The following is a 20,672-nucleotide window of genomic DNA, read 5'->3' as shown; positions in this document are numbered from 1 at the left end:
CTGGACTACAGAGTTTACGTTAATAAAATAAAATAAAACATTAAAATAAAAATAAAAATAATTATAAATGCAAGCCTCTAAAACTGCCCATGCCCAATCCCTGCTTGTTGGTCCGAATTGAAAAGAAAAAAACATCAGATACATTAATCTCCATCCTCCTCGTCCGTGTGCACGCTCATCAGATTTGGCTGTTGCCGAAACTTGTGAGCTAATACTGCTAAAAAAAACATGATAAAACTTGTATGGTTAGTATTTCTGAACCTAGCATGCTACATTGAAAAACCACAATAATAATACAGTTTATTTACAGGTGACATGAGGTAGTTACAGTAGGATGAAGTTCAAAATGTATGGAAAGAAATGGCAGAGTCAGCTCCCCTCTGCTTCAATTCAATTCAATTCAGTTTATTTATATAGCGCCAAATTCACAACACATGTCATCTCAAGGCACTTTACAGTTTAACTAGATCATCCAGTCAAATTGATACAAAGTTTTCTATTTAAGGAAAACCAGCTGATTGCATTGACTCATTGACTCAAATACAATCCCTCACACTAAGCATGCTTGTAGCGACAGTGGAGAGGAAAAACTCCCTTTTAACAGGAAGAAACCTCTAGCAGAACCAGGCTCAGTGTGAGCGACCATCTGCCGAGGCCGACTGGGGTTCAAGGAGACAGAAGCAGAGACACAAAAAGCAGCTGTGAAAGGCGGCCCCGTCCAGGAAACACACAGCCAGGCAGATGAGCTCCGAGCCAACTCCCATGCCAGAGGACGAAGAGAGTACATCCACTCAGTCACGGTCAGAGAAACAGGACCACACTGGTCCTGCTTCGCCAAGTTCTGCTGTGACGTTCGTGTTCGAGTTTGCAGAGGAGGATGTGGCTTTGAACGGAGGGGGGAGAGGGGAGGGGATGTGCTGCTTTCAAATCTTGGTAGCTCTCCAAAGCCTCTTTCCCACTGAAATTAGTATTCGACTCACTAACAATTCGTACTTGACTACTTTCCCATTGACAAAAAAAAGCTGGCTCTAACCCCTCCCTAGCAAGCTGTATGGCCTCTTTCTCCCTGCTGTTGTGTGTCTGGTGACACCATCACGCAGGGTTAACATTGATGCTATCATCAGTGCTACAGAAATCAGGAAAGTAAACAATGGAGAGAAACGTGTAAGGAAGCAAGGAAGTAGTAAGTGTGCTTTATTGTTTCTCTCTTTATCTGTTGGAATCTGTTTCAACAGTGCTGCACAATGTTTATTGAATCTAAACAGAGTTGTTTCGGCTTGCAAGATCAGAAGCAACTGGCTGTATCACGTAAATTAGCAGGTCAGCCCGGGTCTGGTGTTCCCAAAGCATGCTGATCAGAGCCGAGGTCTTTTAGAATGGTTGCTTGCCGAGTCGTTTGACCCGGTAAGTCATGTGTCGGTGAGCTGTTCCTATTGCCAGTACATGCTGCTTGTTCCTGGGTTTAAATCTTTTTTGGCAAGTGGGAAAAGGGTAATGGCTTTTTTTTTTTACTTTTCCTCACCTCACCTGTAGTTGCCATTGGTGTCTGAGTTAAGCTGGAGCCCTTGCGTTTATTAGTATTCACCAAATCCATCTTGAATATAACCCTTTGATTATTTGATAGGTCGGATCCATTTAACATGGACACCCTTGACCTCACATCCGCCGAACAGCATAGGAACTTCTGACCCATCAATCCCAGTCAAATCCTTATTTGATTGAATTATTGTGTTTTTTTTAATAAGTTTTCTGAAAAAGCTACTAGAAAAAAAGAAAAAAGAAAAAAAAACCTAATAACTCCTCCCAGTATTTCCACAATTCATGATGGGGACATGGAAACCATGTGAGAGAAGGAGGTCTGGTCAGACAGCACCATTATGTTTTTGTTGCCTACAATGGAAACTCTGTGTATGCTGGAAATTTACCTACACACCTCACCCTGTGTAGCAAGACATCATCCTAGACATATAGCCTGGGCTAAATCGGGACACTTTAGATCAGAGCATGTTTATATTTAAGAATGACCAAGCCAAAGTACAGACCTATATCCAATTCAGAATTTGTGGCAGGACTTGAAAACTAATGTTCACTGATGGCCTTCATCCATTATGACTCAGCTTGAGCTATTTTGGTGAGAACATTTTGGGCAGAAAGCTCTGTCTTTAGCTAAATCATTTGAGACATACCCAGAAAACATGCAGCTGTTACTGCAATGAAAGATATGATCAATGCTTTCATTAAGGTTTGCAAAACTGAATGTAAAAGAAAAGAAACATTGCTTTACATTATCTGTATGTATTGTATATCCTGCATAGAGCAATGTGGATATTCATGATCATTTCAATCTAGATTTTATTTTTGTGTAAAACGATATGCTGTAGATAATGTTTACATGTGTGTTGATGTGTTTAGCAGCCATAAAAATGTGAAAAGGCACATGTGCAACTTTATCAAAAGCAGCTGTACTAGAATTATATGGCTGTTGGAGAGGAGGAGGCAGCTACAGTTTTTGAAAAGACAAAATAAACTTAAGTGTTACAATCCTTTATTAGACTAAGGACATCATTTTTCTTTTCATGGATTACCTCTGTTCTGCATAAATGCATTCAATTCAAAAATACTATATCACAGTTTTTCTGTGAAAAACTATATATATATATTTATTTGTAAATAGTGGTATATCTATGCAATTATTTTAAAATTCTTATTGGAACACAAGAAGGGGGTACATGGAAACTGCATTTTCCTTTATTTAGATCAGTGTCACAACAAGTAATGCATTGGGTATACATATGAGTTCAAAGCCTGTTCTAGTCACCGAAAACCTAAACAAAGGTTTAGATTACATGTCCAGAATGTGACCCCAATGATAATAAAACTAATTTATGGTGTTGGACATTTTTATTGCCTTCCTCGGTAAAGCTTGAAAATGAATTGAATTTTTAAGTAGCTTAACCTTATATAGTTGAAATATCCCAGGCGGAAGTATGAGGGATTGCCCTCAAGTCAATGAGTCGATGCAATCAACTGGTTTTCCTTAGATAGGAAAATTTGAATCAGTTTGACCCTATGATCTGGTTGAATTGTAAAGTGTCTTGAGATGATATGTGTTGTGAATTGTCGTTTTATAAATAAACTGAATTGAATTGAATATAGATCAGAAGATTTTTGTGTGTACCCTTTTGAATCGTACCCGACTTAAAAGGCATTCCCATGTTTTTCCTCTTTTCAAGAGTGCCTGCAAGAAATTTATGTCACATCATATTAATGCCCAATAAAATGAGTAAGCTCTAGACTTATCAAGGAAATTATCATTGACACTTTGGTTTAGAAAAAAAAAATATGCTACAATTCCTTGCATGTATGCAACAGAGATTGCTAGGGATACCAACAATTGTGAAACTTGGAATTTGATTATTGTGAAATAATCTTAAGAAAAACATTTTCTCCTAGATAAATAAATACACCACAATTAAATAGCTTTTTTAGTCTAATATGGTTCTGCTATGTACAAGAATGCATTTTTAATGACACAGTAATGCGATAATCAAAGATATCATGAAAGATGGAATCAAAGTTGAGCCTTCATGTGTATTTATCATCAGCCAATCATATGTTTGGGTTTTCTTTTTCTTTGGTTGGGCCAAGTTTCCATCCATGGCTTTATTGTATTGCAGGTGTACAAGTAGTACTGCAGGTGTTCCTGGCCTACTATGTTGCACAGGCTAGGAGGGCGGTTATTATGACCATTATACAAAGGAAAGTACTCATCGCTCAAGGTTCTGATGTTTAGCAGGGGGGGTTATGGAAAATCCACCCAAACACTCACTCACGCACTCAGACTGACACACATGCCCACTCCAAACACAGAGACGTTTGGATAAATACACAATGCTCAGATGAGAGGAAAACACATCTGGACACATGGGTGACTTACAGTACTCGAATAATCACACACACTGGCTCTATCTGCTGAATAAAAGAACTGGGCAAGTGGATAAAAAAAAGGACCGGGCAAGTATTTTTTTTTAAAGGTAATTTCCTAAATATCTTTGATTTAAATTAGCTTTGTGGGCCTAGCGCATCTAATATCCCCCAAGCTACAGCTTAACCAGATTAGAAAAAAGTAACATATCAGAATACATAAATCTTGTTGTTAGAGTAATATTTGTCATTGAAAAAAGACACAACAAACACTGCAGTTCTAAGTCTCATCTGTAGAGGGCACTCTTCTCTTTTTTCTCTCAATCTTCATTTTTGCCTTTGTCCTCCCTATTCAACTTGTCTTCATTCCATCACTTTTATTTTTTCACATAGGCTTCTAAATTCTCTATTTTTGTTCCTCTTTCCTCTTCTACATTTACTTTCACATCAGCTGCCAGCCATTGTACACTGTCTCAGAGAACACAGTGTGACCAGTGGTGTGACATGACCCCTTTTTCCCCATCACCATTTATATAACTTTTAATGAGTAGAAAACAAGATGGAGTTGGATGACACATGTCTGGCAAATAAAGTATGTTTTTTATTTTTATAGATTATGTAAATGATAAAAAAAAACTAAATCAGGTGCAGAGTTCCTCAATAAATGTAATTACAGAAAATAAAATAAACACTTTAGCTGTTTGACAGAGATTATTAATTGGAATTTGGTAGCTAATTTTTACTCTTGTTTACTACATATATAGATATATGGCTTTGGGTTACTAATATTATTTACTCTAATCAATATAAAATATAATTACACAAAATAAAAATAAAAAGGTAGGTACCTCTCTCTTGCAGTTGTCACCCATAGACTGCTGAAGATAGGCACCAACCCCTATAACCCGGATGGATGGATGGATGGAAAAAAAGTAGTTGTTAATTAAATTATTGTATTAGGAGCAGAAGTGATGGCAGGCTTTTCATGGGAGGAGTTGCTTCAAAACAGTCCTAATACTTGAATTTTTAGCATTATTAATTAATTAATTAGCATTGCTAGGAATACCAGAGTATTTAGTAAAATAACCATAACACAGAAAGTTACAAAAGCGACTGCTCAAATCTACTTTGCTCAAAAAAAAGGAAACTGCAATGCTTTTCGTTTACTGCGAATAGCTTCTTTTTGACAGTAACTCCATCCACAAACAAAGGGTTACCTTTTAGCAAAAATGAATAATGTGTTTACCAGAAAAAAATATTGAGGTTTCAAGTTCCTGACCGGCTGTAATGAACTGGTAACCTCCTAAGGGTGTGTCCTCATTCTGGCCCAAGAGAAGACATTTACACCAACCCTATTGAAATCTTGCACTAACAAGTGAATATGGTCAATATATGCATGGATGAATTGCTAGTCATTTGTCAGAGTTAATTGAACAAAATATAATATGACCAAATTTTATTTTCTCTGCATATACTTATCGCTGTAATATTCTTTTTTATAGCGGATAAGCTCTTGATAGCAATTTCAGAACTTAAAATATCTTCAGTCAGTAACACCTTTCACACTGAAGAGTGTTGTTGTTATGATGTTTTTTAGAGTTTCCAACTTTAAGGCCACCACAGGTTGTTGTATCTCTGTCTCAAGTAAATCTACTTCTTGGTTTCACACAGGGTCAAATATTTGACCTTAATCTCAGAGAAATATTCTCATAGTCCCTGATTGATGTAATCCACCTCTGGTCCTGCTGTACAATTTAACATTTTGTCAGGAATCATTGTCCAGTAAAAACCACTAAGGTTCCTTTTGTTGCTCTTTTTCAAGGCCATGAAACGTGTGGGTAATTACTATATTTACATCTTAGGGGATGGAGCCAGGCTGGCGGTCACCTGGGTAGCTACACAGGTATTCTTTTTGCACTGTGTAATTTTCTTTTAATACCAGGCAAGCTAAATATTTGCTTTCCTCCACAGGACAAAAAAAGCTCCCTCAAAATGCAAACGCTTGCTTTATGAAACTCTTTGCAGCTCCTACGGTGCCTTTGAGAAAATTCTAGTGTTCCATGCGTCGCCATTACACCACTGGGTTATGATGTCATGGTTAAGATGTAAATAATATTTGAGAAGAAAAACTTCTAGGCAGTGGGATTTAACATGTGGATGTAAAGGCTCCCTCCGAGTGTCAGGTGCAGTGGACAGGGAGGAGAGTCACTTCCTTCCCAGACTTTGATGTCGAGACTCATTTCCTGTCGTCATTGTACTAGAAAGACCAGAGCAGGAGAGAGAAAAACATGTTCTTTTGAATCGGCTGCCTTTGTTTTGGCTAAAGGTCTATCTAGTTTCATGCAGAAAAGAAACTGTGCCAGAAAATTAAACACATCAACAATGTGTACTCCACTTTTCAGTGTTTTTTTTTCTTGCACAGTGATTTCTATGACATGGGGCAAATATTAATTTTATAATTGTTTCATCATTGGTCAGAAATTATGTATTTGGACAACAGGAGACATTTGTATCCACTCTGTAACGAACATGAAGTCTAAGGGTGGTTAACATGGCCCCAGAGGACACAACAAGAACATTCTGTTATTGTTCCCATAGAGGAAATAATCCGTTAACTGAAGGATGCGCTCTGCTGGTCAGCATATTTATTTCTTTTCAGAAGCAATTAGGGTCTGTTAATTAAGCCCATAAAAACACAGGAAGAAACTAGGCTTCGTGTTTTGCCAGGGCAGTTTCCTTGGCACATCTCTAGGAAATGAAATGGTGAGGTTTCATCAGTCTTGTGGAAATGGAAAAAGAGAGTCAGGAAGGGAAGCCTGGTTTAAATCTGTAGGGAAGGTATGTTTAAGTTCTACTTTGCCATGAAGGAAGTGGAGCCTTGGTAACATAATTCAAGCAGCAGATTATTCCAAATTGAAATGTTAAGTGAGGGAGTCAGCTGTAAAGGGTAGATGTGGTTACCGTTTCCTGTGAGCCCTCAACAAGTGAAACCCATGCATTCAAATGGTACAGGAAGTTATTTTAATAACAAAGGAAAAACACATTTTCTATAGCTTTAAGGTGTTGCATCGGCATGTGAAATATATAGGATGAAGTATGGTATGGTATTTAATGGTAGACTTACACTTACACTTGGGTTTAGCTCACTGTAAAACTCTATATGTAAATGTATATTTTTAGGATTGTATCCGATAGACCAAAACATAGTCGTCTATAATGGTCTAATAAAGGAAATAGAAACATGTCTGTCTTCTGTGTCTGCTGCTCTTTGCTGCTGAATGATCAATAGTGCGGACAGTCTGTGTGTGTGTAGATGTGTGTGGGTCTGAGAGAGAGTTGGTGCGAGCAGCTCTGTGTAGGGATCAGCACACCTGTAGGTGACTGGTCATTACAGCAGGCTTGAGTGATGGATTGGCCAATGGGAGGCCCTTGTTCATTGTCATCTCCTTTCACTTAATTAGCCCTCAATCACAGAAAACCTCTAAGGGACTTCGCAAAAATGGATGTGCACACACACACAATGTTTTGAGGCCTGATGTTGAGTCAGGACATATCCAGCTGAACCAGCACTTTCTCATGCAGTCAGGATCAAAATATAGCCCCTCCTCCAAACCGTATTATCGAACCACCTGTGCATAATTTTTAGCCATATTAAACTGGCATGGGTTTAAGTTTTGTTTATTTCATGTGTTGAAATTGTACCTTGGTAAGCTTTGCAGAAACAGCACTGGGGATCCAAATGTTTCTTTGTTTCTGTCGCTATCTGGTATTTTGGACTCTGAGAGATTAGAAGCTGAACCATTACTGGAAATGGTGTAAACAGCCTCATTATTGTGAAATGACACTAATCTCTGCTGCTCAGCACAGCGAAAGGCACAGTTTTTCCTATTAGACAAATACACAAAATAAAATGTTGTGGTCAATCTTTTATTATTATTATTATTTTTTGTTTGTGTTTTGACATTGGTCTATATGACACTCATAGACAAATTATTTTGTCTCTTGCTTTTAAGCTCTGTTTATTTTCTTTTTTAATCCATATTCCCTCTCCTTCTCTTTTCTGTAAAGTGATTTAAATCAGTCATACCTGTCTTTATCCATGCTGGGTCAGATCCTGACGTCTGAAAAAGGAAGCGGGGAAAGCGGAATAAAGTTTTAGCCTCACTACATGCAGTTAGCCAAGCCCTTTTGCTAAATAATACAGGGCTCGATGTTAACCATTGCCCGATCGCCCGGGGCAAGTACTTTTTATTGTCGGGGGAGTACAAATTTCATTGCATTTGCCCGCCGGGCAAGTGCAGTGATTGCAAAAAGAAATATCACTCAAAATTACTTTAAAATCACCGACATTAGCTGAAAACGACCCAGCCGGCGGCATTTTTGTTGTTTTGTACACATTCTCGCGTGATTTGAAAAAGACGCATGATTTGAAAAAGCTGCAAGATTTTCCGCCAGATGGCGTGATTTTTTTCAACCTAGCGGTAATTATGATGTAGTTACCAAAACGACAAACAAGCTAGAAAGCGCTATCATACAGTATGGCAGTCTTCTGTACAGTGGTCATACATTAAAAAATGTTCATTAATTTTTTTTTCTCTCAGACATTGGAAAGGTGCATTTAAATGTTATAGAGCAAAATATGTTAAATTGGTGACCTGTTATGTTATTATTATTGTCTTGTTGCTGCATTTATTTTGTCAGGGAAAACTAATCCTGAGTCAGTTAAAAGTCAGGGAATTCTGAAATGATGTAAGACTGTGCAAACCCTGTATAAAATAACTATGTATAATGATTCTCTAGAAAAGTCACATTATATTAATAGTATTATCTTGTATAAACATACTGTGACTCTAAAATAAGTTATTCATTTGTGACATTGACTTCTATCTTGTGATTTATTTTAAGTTTTTAACCTGTCAAGTTTTTTTTTTTAGATTTTTAACATTGCAATTTGTATTTTTCCAAGCACACAACAGTTTAAAGCAACGTTTAGTTTGAAAAGAATGTGCAGGAAGGATTGAAAAGCATGTTAACACGGTAATGTAGGCTTGAGTCCATGATCTGACGCATGCATATACACACCAGGAACGTGTAAACTTAAAAAAATACTGAATTAAAAAAAACATTTAAAAAACAAACATGTTTCATTGATATATATACAAAAATGAATATTAGGAAATATATTTATCAAACATTATACTGGGCAAGTAAAAATTGTTTCTGGGCAAATGAAATGTGAAAGTCACTTGCCCAAAGGGCAAGTGGTAAAAATCCTTAACGTCAAACCCTGTAATAAATATTTATCTTGCATATCATATAAAACATGAATATATTTCAAAATATTTTAATTTTATTATTTAATTTCATTTATTTTTTTGTTTAATCAAGGTCATTGGTTGAGTGGGGCTGTGCCCTTGCCCCCTCTATTGACCAGCCGCCACTGGTGCAAAGTTTCCCTATATTTGCCAGTTTGGCTGATCAAAAATCTGTAAATCAAAACCCAGACCAGGACCTTGAAATCACTTTGACTCTGGTAAATGGAATTGTGCAAAAATATAAGCTAAACACTTAATGAATAAAAACATGCAGACATTAGCTGGCTTATTAGCCGGGCTATTTGTAGAGGTTTAGATGAATTTATATCGTCCAAGTTTAAAGTCTCAATTCTTTATACTGAAGTTTAAAGTGGTGTCACAAGACAAGACTGATAAGCTGCGCTTATGCTTTACTATTCAAGTTTTTAACAAGTCATTAGGCGCTGTCCTTGACACATCAGTGACGTGAGGAAACAAACGATGTGGATAATATATTATTTTTGCCTCAGTAAGAGTGTCTTGCCATTCAAATAAGACTCTCAGACTCACAGTCAAGTCACAATTCTTTTCTAATGTAACCAAGTCAAGTCTCAAGTTATCAGTCTGAGGCATAAGTCAACAAGTCAACACCTACATCTCTGGCTTGTTGCTCATGGCCTGCAGTCAGCTGCTGAGAAAAGATGACATCTTACTAAAGTAAATATTTGCAACTAAAATATACTCATTAGCAAAATACGTTTTTATTATTTAAAAAAAGGATAAATAGAAAGGGTTAATTTCAGCTTGCAGACTGGCAGTCCTGAGGAAAAGCAGTAAAGCATAAGTACTGGTAGTTACTAAGTTGTTGCTATACTGGAAAAAAACTGTGTTTTATAGACATTTCAAGGTCTTAAAGTAGAATACTAGAGCTCAGGTTTGATCATTCAGTATATTTTTTTCTTGAAAAGAAGGTGATACCATCCATGCTTAAAAAAAAAAACAAAAAAACAAAGCAGATGTTGACTTCAGCTTTTGTTTTTTTAATAGCTGGTGGCTAGGTAGAAATCTAATAATAGTGGCTAATTGTTCATTTTTGTATGTTACTGTGTTTTAAATTGTCTTTTTAATGCCAACATTATTTTAAAAAGCAGGCTGTGATTACAATAATACAGAGGTAGACTGATGGACTTTCACGTGTGGTGGAGCTTTGTAATTTCAGTATGAGTTTCTGCTTGCATGTGGGACAGAGCCAGACTCAAATGACTGTACAACATATTCACAGTTATTATGAAACCTCAGTTTTAAGATTGATAAACAACATTTTGCATGAACTCTGTAAACTCTATTAGTCATTGTGTGGATTTAATTCAGTATCTATTTATGATACACACTTTTTTTGTTTTGCAAAGAATATTTAAGATTTTTTTTCAGAGCTGCTTTGTTACTGTTTCACAGAAAGTTTGCATGATCTTTCGGTTTACTCAGCTTGCAACATTTTATTTAGTGAACTTATCTGTTTTGCTCTACCTTACTGACACACATCCACCCCCCACCCCCACACTCCTGACTGCTCACATGTGTTTTGGCATTGCTTTGAGGCCTGGGGTTAAAGAGAGATGTGGAGGAGGAGAAGGAGAAGGAGGGAAAGGGTTGGGGTGTGCAGAGCAGGCCAACTCCTTCAGCTCCTCTTTCCTTTTCCCTCTCTCGGACCTGTCAGGCAGGCAGCCAGGGAATAATGTGGAAATGTGGCTGGCTGGCGTCAACTTGATTAAGTCTGCGCACGTGTCTCGGCAGAGAAGAGACCCCAGGCTTAATCACCCTTAGCCTTGACACTCCTTCTCTCTCTCTCCTTCCTTCTCTATCTATATTTCCTTGTTTCTTTCTCTCTCTCTGCCTCTACTCAAACTTACTCCGCCATTCAAATACTAGTACTTCCCTCTTTTTCTCTAGACTCTCTTTCTCTCTACCTTCTGTAACTGACTATTTTGTTTGTAAATCTCAGCTTCCACTCTTTTTCTCATTTGCTGATCTTTTCCATTTCCTCCACTGCTATTTTTTTAGGTTGGTTATGAAGAAGAGTAACAATATTTCTTTAAAGTTCCTGATATTTCACCTCCTGCATAGAGACGATTTCACTATGAAATATCTTCCACCTTTCATGGCTCTATTCTTCTACCAATGTAATAATTAAAGATTACAAATTTGTTTTAAATTTGATTGGTTTGAAGTTTCACTTGCGCAACTTTCAATTCCTAAGATTAATCTTTTATTGCAACAGCATAATCCTTAATAGAAAAGTTTGGAAAACTCCCACCTTTAATGTGAATATATGTATTCAGAGTACAAAAAGAAATGGCACTAATTCCAAATAAAATCAGTGGTACCGCTATTAGTGGCTATCCTTACATTTTCAACTACATACATTTAAAGATAACTGAATTTGATTAAAGTGTCTAGAAGTAAGTGAATATAACTCCATGACTTTCTTCCTCATTCACTGGAATATGAAAACTACATTTTTGAGAGTATTCATGGATTTTTCTGCACACATAATTAAACTACTAACTCCCATTCTTTATGAAGGGTATAACATAATATTGGCCCACCGTTAACTCTTGGAAAGTTTTTTCCAAGATTTTTATAAGTGCTAACCAATCTCACAATTGTATGTTCCTGTTTGGCTGTGACTTTATCCTGGAGAGAAATATCAGCTGTGCTGCCAGCTTCAACACCTTTGTTTATAGATGTTGGAGATTGGCCTTTTTTTTTTGTGTGGTCCTGTTTCTGTGACTGCGACTGGCTGGATGTGCTCTCTTCATCCTCTGACACACTGAGCCTGGATCTGCTGGATGTTTCCTCCTGTTAAAAGGGAGTTTTTCCTCTCCACTGTCGCTACAAGCATGCTTAGTGTGAGGGATTGCATTCGAGTAAATGAGTCGATGCAATCAACTGGTTTTTCTTAGATAGAACATTTTTGAATAAATTTGACTGTATGAGCTGGTGAGCTGTATAGTGCCTTGAGATGACATGTGTTGTAAATTTGCGCTATAGAAATAAACTGAATTGAAATAGAATTGATCTCATTCATAACTCAATGGACTTTGCCTGGTACAAGGTTATGCACTCATTATGTTATATAGCACATGATTAACTGATTATTTAAACACTTATATTGATTTATTTAAGCTCAATTGTGAAAATAAGTGAACCACATTCTGTTGCACAATTAAGACTGAGTCGCTAACACCTGTTTGTGACACAACTAAGGCCTACATGAGGTGTCAAGTTTGTATTGCAGAAATAGATTTTATTTAAGGGCTGGTTATACTCCCCACAGCAGTGTGTCGCAGTGAGCAGTTTTGAAGCTTGGTCTGCGCTATGTTATATTCCACAGCACAAAGCAAGAGGGACAATCAGGAACTAGCTGGGGGTCTCGATACGGCCGAGGCGGTGAGGAAGTGGGGGAAAGTTTGTCCGACAACAGAGGAACATGAGGGCGAAAAAGAGTGGGGAACCAGGTGGAAAAAGGGTCCCAGCGTTCTCGCGCACCTCGCTCTTCTAGCTGGTCCAACTTCACCAGCTGTTTTTCTCAATTGCCGTCATACAAACAAAACAAGCCTGCAAGGTACCAAACAGGAGACGCATAGTGTAGAGCGGATGTAGATTCTGTCTGCGGTCACCTACAATACAGGAGAGGTGCAACAGAGTGTCAGCAGAGGGGGCAGTCATGGGCGGTTCTAGACAGGGGCCAATGGGGGCCAGTGCCCCTGTAAATCATGTCCTGGCCCCTGTGCTGAAGAAATAATGCTTAAAAAGAAATTTTAATGATGATATGCGCTGGAACAGACATGGTTATTAATGTCTGTTGGATCTATTTCATTTTTTTCTTTTACTAATTATTTAATAACAGTAAGGTGATAGCTTCAGTGGTATTGAGATAGGATCCCATTTTTCATCTGCTAAATGTTTTTTTTTCTAAACAAATAAAAGAAGTACTCTGATTTTTACAGCTGAATTTATCAGTTTTTCTTGCGTTCTAATTCAGATTTTATAGAAAATGGTAATTTTAACTTAAATTAAGTAAATAAATATGTAAAATTCCTAAATTATGAATGTATATTGACCTCATAAGAAATACAATTTTTATTGAACCTAATTCAAAGAAATGTCACTTCATGCAGCTCTCTTAATATATTTAAATCCCTTGCCCTGTTTTTTTTATTTCAGGCTTTTCTGTGCCCCCATGAAAACACACTGGCCCCCTCCTGGCCTCCTGGTACATTTGGTCTAGATCCGCCACTGCGACACACACGCACATGATCTAGTTTTCAAGTAGTAAATCAGCCTTTAGTCTATCCAAGTGAGTCATTTAAATAATTTTTGTGTCCAAGTCCAATGAGTAATCAACCAGCCAGAGAGCATTTAAAAAAGAACTAACAATTATTTAAAGGGTGGGACCTTGAGATAAAAATCCACAACTGAAATATTCTCACAGCTCTTTTCTAAAATGTGAATTGGTACATCTTAATGACCTTAATTCTTAATTATTTTGGAAAAAATAAAATCACAAATCAAACAGCTTTTTATTAGATTATTTTGTCTTTAGATTACTTTTCCAGAGGCCTTATGTTTATGTCGCTCATTCATCAGAAAACACTTCATTTCAGTGTCATGGATTCCTGATATAGCTCCCTCCTGGTCTCAGCTCTGTAGTTGTGGGCAGCCACATACTGGCATAACATAAACAGCAGCTTCTTGCTCTGCTGCTAAAATGACAATGGCAACAAACAGCTTTGTAATTATTCCCATTTTCTCCACAGTCTCTTGCTTTGAAGTGGAATTTCAGTATCGCTTTGTGTAAAAACAAATAAATCCTGAAATTATTTAGTTTCTAAAATTCTCATCATGTGTGTGATTTATATTGAGCTTTTTTTTTCAGTTTGGAGAGTTGGAGCTCAGTAAAAATGAGTGGGGTTGTAAGCAGAGAGTAGATGCCAAACGGACACAGTAGAGTGTCCAGAGTGAGCGTTACTCGTTCCATTAGAGATGAACAACTCTCTGCATTTTTCCAAGTAAAGTCCATTTTCCAGTGTTACCACACATATGGAAACACTTCACTTTCAGATAGTGACATGCTTCATACGTGATACCTGCCTCTGCACTGAGTCAGCAGCTTTTAGACATCTATTACACTCTTTCAGTGAACTAAATGAATATATTAGTGCACCACACTGGCTCGTCGAGGATCCCACAATCTGGTTTCAGCAATACAACTCATGCGTTGATAATTTGCCCTGAAAAATTGGCCGAGGACAAGCCTCCAATTATGGTTTTGCACCCTGTTCCCAGCGCCTCTCTTCTGATAACTCCTCTCATAACTGAGCTCTTTGAAAACCGGATGAATCCCGCACTACTAACCCCTATTATTTGACTGTTTTTCTCAGGAAGTTTTTTTTTTTTTTTTTACCCTCCCCTCTATAAAGTTTTTACTTAATGTACAACTGGCAGTTGTTTGGGGTATGATCACCAGCAGTGTTGTGCTGTGGCATGTTGACAGATATCAGCTGATGTGAAGTTTGTTTAGGGTTATGACGAGCAAACATCTCTTAACCTCAGCCTGTTATTTAATGTTCTGGGCACCGAGCCATCAAGTCTTTGTTTCCGGTCGTTGGGGAAATGTGCTTCGAGTTGTTTTTCATCCTAGTTGTTCCTTTGGCTTATAGATTGCATCATTTAGTGTTAGGCTGTAGTCATGTTTCAATGTTTGAAAGGCTAAACCTTTTGCTTTATAAAGGCTGGGGTTTTTTTTTTGTTGTTGAAATATTTTTTAAGCCTGCTAAGATCAACTATAAGCATATGCAGGATGAAATATCATCTTAGGTGCTATAAAGTAAGGATTTGTTAGGAAATGTTTGTGTATTTTTGGTGCTATTTTTCAAAATTTTCAAAAAAAAGACACTTTCTCCCTTTCTGTTGTACATGTTGCCCATTTTATGAAATCACCTTAGAGCTGCTGCAGCTTGGCAGAGGTGTATCTTCTTGTCATTCTACTTGTACCTTTCAAGCTACAGTTTGTAATTTTCACCAACATCTAATGGTTACACTGCAGGGATATGAGCCGCTCCCCCCCCCCTTCCAACAATACGGAGGCTGTCGTGGTACAAAATAGCTTCCGCAATGTCAGCATCACCTTTCTTCTGATGATGAGGTTTGTTTACATCCGAGATACCATCAGGTTTTGTGAGCTTAACCTCAATTTGTTTTAGTGAATGAGCCTCTGAAGAAAAGCTTAAAAGTGGGGAATGCTTTTAAGGGGTTTGTGAGTGGCTTTAAAAAAAGCTGTTTTAATTTTGCTCTAGAAGGACTATTTTGTCATCGTAACTCCAGCTGCCTTCTCCCTCCTGCTCTGCCCGGTTAACCTCCTCTGATCCTCAGTGGTTCTCCTTTCATGTCGCCCCACCTTCAGCCCTCTGTCCACCCAGCAGACTTATCCGATCTTCTGCCATCACCCTTTGATCCTTCGCAGTTAGCCTTTATACCTAGCCGAGGCTAGCTGAAGCCTCCCCCCCAGCCTTCAGAGCTCTGTTTGCTTCTTTGAGCTACCCCTATGCTCCTCACCTCTCCTCCTGAGCTAGTAGTAATTGAACTTTATTGATTTCACATTGGAGATTTTACCTCTGCATTTAACCCATCCCGTTGGGAGCAGTGTGGGGTTAAGGGTCTTGCTCAGAGACCCAGAGTTGGCAGTCTGTGGGAGTGGCCCTCGAACTATAAACCACAGAATTCCAAGCCCTCAATACTAGGTTGCCACTAGGTTGCCACTCCTCAGCTAGCACCGGCAAGCTGCCCTTTCTACTTGTGTAGGTCCTTAGCTGGCCTCCTCGCCTTGGTTCTGTTGCCCTCTCAGTTGGTATTCTCACTGATTTCTCACTGCTCCTTCCAGAGCTCCAGAACGCTGCCTCACCTAACCTCTGTTTTTCTGGGTGACTTGTCCCCCTGTTTTGGGCAAATCAAACATGAACCAGAAGAAAAATATATGTAGGCTCAGAGAGAAACTAACTGAAAACGCTACAACTGGTGCTTGAAATCGTCCTTCTTCATAATGACCAGCTGGTTGCTGGTCTGGCTGCTATAAGTCTAGCTTAGATAGAAAATTTTAGGAACAGCATTCTATTAGTCTGTGTAGGATTTTATAAAGGCCCAGCTGTCACATTCAAGCCTAATGGCGATCTGTACAATCACTAGTTCATGAGCTCTTTGCTGCCAAAGTGCAAAGATATCTGTCTCCTTACATGTAATTATAAAATTGCTATTTTCTAAGGCAAAGCAAACGTAAGGATTGAGACCTTTAGATCATAGATGATAAAAAATACCATACTTACGTATAATATAGTACATTTCTGTCAGTAAATCACTAATTACTGTAGCTTTATTGATTGATTGATTGTTTGACTTTATTTATCTCACAGTGAAGAAATTTACTCATAGTTTTTTGTTTTTTTTTTTTTTTAGCAGGAACATGCTACGATACTAAAGATTCTAGCATCATGTTATCTGACAGCCCATTTGTACACAGTATGCTAACCCAGTAACACAGAGAAAGATGCAAGCTGGGCAAGTTTACAAGCAAATGGTTTTCTTAGATTGGCATCCAGATTTTGATCGATTAGCTGACCTCCAATGGTCTGAAAATTTTGAAAGCATAGCTTAAAGCAGGCTTTCTCTCAATGGAGGGAGACTTCAAGTTACAGTATGTTCAGTGAAGTTGTCAAGAGGACAAATGAAATGCATCTCAACTGTATCTTATCCCTGCTTTTTACATAGCTACAGAGCATGATGCTATGTATCATCATGAATTGATTGTTTTCTTCATCAGGGACCATTAGGTTGGTCATGGTTAAAGGGTGCTGAGGAATCTGTTTTAATCTGTAAATTTTTTAGGAGATGGGTGAGGAACATTTAGGAGTAGAAATTACCCCTAAATGTTCAGCATAGGAGGCCATCCGTTAGAGTGGCCTATTCAAGGTTCAGACCGTATTACTTTGTTTCAGATAAAATCCTCGGACAAAATTTTTATGTGATTAATGTTTGAAATTATTACAGGTAGGCTACTAGTTTCTTTTAGTGACGACAACCTCTGAATACCCAAAACACTATACAGCTTTTAGCTTCATATTTAACGTCTTTAAATCAAATGTTTGAATATGGCTGTACTTTATAATACTATTGTGTCTCAATGTGGATTCAGTGTAAGGTATGTTTAATCTTGAAATGTTTTGGCTTTAGAACTGGACACTCGAGCAGCCTTTTTTGCCCAGAAACTCTAGTTACATACTATTTGCTCTCCAAGTAAAAGTAGATATCATGGTATTTGAAGCAAAAATATACCAACTAACAAAAATAAAACAACCAAATGTTGCAGTTTATTTTTCTATGCTGGTGAATTAAAACAAAATGAGTCATTTTTGAAAGGTTTACTTATTTCTGTTAAGCTTATCAGTTTAATAAGACAAGTTGATATGTTTGCCTTTTAGAATTGAAATACATTTTAGATATTAGTATTGCCTCAAGGCCGTAAACAAACTTTTAAGTGTTAGCATAGCTTCCCAGTAGCACTTAAATGTTGCAGTGCTGCTGGATGATAGACGTTAAACAGAATGAGAGTAATTTTAAGAAGCTGATAAACATTTGACAAGGTCCTATAATGCAATCCACCCCTACAAACTCCCGTCTCACATCGCATCCAACCAATGAACATTAAGGAGGTCAGTTTGACCAGACAGAGACGTTCCTCTGGATGTTGATCTCCTCCCCCCGATGACTTAGACTGTTTACACTGTCAAAACAAATATAATCTTAGCCTGGAGGCAGCTTAACAGGCGTCTGTTATTGTGAGCAAATATGAGAACTGATAAAATATCCACTTTGCTTCTAACCAAAAAAAAAAAAAAATCAAGTGTCTCTTTTCATTTTGAGTTAGTTAAAAGAAAATTTACCCTCATACAAATATGTTATATTATTATTAGATGGCATGATTTTATTTCTAAACCATTAACTTTTGGACTTTTAATGAAGACACGGTGGTAAAAAGACACATTTTGATTTGTTTTTTAATTGAATTTCTGGGGATTTAAGGAATATAGTATAGTTATCTGAGGTCAAACACAGTAACAGGCAAAAAACAAGCTGATACAGGTACTAAAGGCTCCTAAATTGTTCAAAAGTTAATAAAAATATTGAACTTTTTGTTTATGATAATCTTAAGAAACTTCATCTTGATCTTAAAGCATATTTTGTTTGCCTTTAACACAACATTGCCTTTCTCTCTAAAGGTTGAAACAAATGAAAAAAATAAAACAACAAGAATATATGCAAAAATGTAAAAGATTACACTGAAGATTTGATGGAAAGTAATATGTTATAAAATTCAGCTGTGAAACCTCATTTTGTCTTTTCAGACCTTTCTGCCTCTAAAACGCACTGTTTTTCTGTCAGCTAATGTTTGCATTTCATTGAGATTCTGTGTTAACTGAATGCTGAACCCTATTACAGCGACTGCAAGTTATTCATAGCCTCTTAGGTGACTTTAAATCTGCTTACTTTTCCTAATCCTCCTGCCTTTAACCTCATACTTTGTAACAAACGGGTTTTGTGTTTGTATCATCTATTATTCTGTTTATAAAGGCTTATGTGAGGCAATTAGAAGAAAAGGAGAAGGAGCAAAGGTTGTTTTAAACAGAAGCTGAATAAGATGTTTTCATTTTTTTAATCACTGCCATCACATTGGTCTACATTTACAATTCTTCAAAGTTTGCTTGGCTTTGACTTGTTTCCAAATGCATTATTTTTTACCTGGTGAACTTTCTATTCTGTTCATATGTTATCCATTAAAATGAGTTTGTGTTCTTGTAAACAAGTTGCACAGCATCTTGTTTGCCAGTGTTTGTATAAAACTAGTTTGTTATCTGTGTCTGACTCCAACACACAAACACACGTGCTTCCAGGAAGACTCTCATCAGAAAAACAGCAAACATTTGTATTTCTTAGATCCCAACCCATAAACCAGTCACTCCTTTTTTAGAGCTCACTCAGTCAACATAAACCACACAATTTTACTGAATATACTGTACATTTAACCACTTTCTACCCTCCAGTTTTAAGTGCTTTAATCTTCAGAAAATGTCATTGACCATTGGAGGACAGACGGCTCTCCCACATCCCCAAGGACAAGCAGAAAAGACAAACTGCTCTAGAAAAGCTCAATTAAACATCAGACTTTAATGTCAGTCCCTCCACACTGTAGCTTCAGCCACACATGAATGAGAGAATAATGCTCTTTTGTGAAGGAGTTCAGTTTTATAATCTAAAGCCATTGGTTTAAGAAGGGGAAGCCCTTTAGTTAAGAAGACCCACAGATCACCCTTCATGTCTTCCTTTCTTTCTGCTTCACCTTTTCCTATGTATGTTTTCTCCTACCTCCTCTTCTTTTCAGTCTTCCCACTGGGCCCATAGGCGGGATTAATGCTAGCAGAGCTGGGACCACCACATCTACTTTGCCCTTGCTCCTAGAAGGGCAAGGTTGTGCTAATTGTGCCTTGACATGCATATGCACACAATAACACTCATGAACAGCCATGTGTGTTGCATGACCAACCGCTGGGCTCATGTGCTTGGATTACCAGAAGACTATGAAAGAAAACCTGTTTAATCCAAACATGGTGGTTGTAGGGGAGCTAAAAACGGTGGGGGTCGGGTTTTGGTGCTCCAAGGCTTTAATACCAGAGGTTGTCTCAAAAAAACCACTGATGAAAGGGGAAAAAAATGAGAACAAGGGTCCCTTGCAAACCACCTGACCTCACCTCGCTTTTCTTAGCCCCCAAAACATCCCTACCCCACCCAGGCATGGGGAACCCCCATTAGGCAGTAATAAATAGATTCTTTCTCTAACTTGTCTAATCCAGCTAAATAGCAACAAATCCTATTAGGTTTTGAAACATAAATCCTTCCTTGCCACCTTACCCCCTCCCTTGAAGCAGAAAAAAAAAGTTCCCCTCCAATCTGATCGACATTCAGACACATTTTGACTCATATCATGAAACCTTTGAGCAGAAGATGGATTGAGTTAACTTGTTGATAATATTTGTGTCCTTTTGTATAGTATGGCTCTAAAAAGGGCATTTGTTTATTTTTAGGGTATTTGACCATTTAGATATACTTCATCTATCTCCTCAATGCCACCTACACTACACACTACTAGAAAAAAAAACTCTTCCTCACCCACCGCGGACAGTCTCCCGTTTTTTCCTCCAAGCTCTGGTCCTCTCCCAGAGGCCTTGGAGCTTGAGGATTCTGCACAGTATCTTTGCTGTTCCTAGAACTGCACTTTTCTGGACTGAGATGTCAGATGTATTTCCAGGGATCTACTGTGACCACTCCTCCAGTTTGGAGGTCACT

The sequence above is a fragment of the Cyprinodon variegatus genome, unplaced genomic scaffold (genome assembly GCF_000732505.1).
Source record: "Cyprinodon variegatus isolate N-32 unplaced genomic scaffold, C_variegatus-1.0 Scaffold1536, whole genome shotgun sequence".
Taxonomy (NCBI): Eukaryota; Metazoa; Chordata; class Actinopteri; order Cyprinodontiformes; family Cyprinodontidae; genus Cyprinodon; species Cyprinodon variegatus.
The sequence above is the reverse complement of the archived record's forward strand: the minus strand, read 5'-3'. Positions refer to the sequence as shown.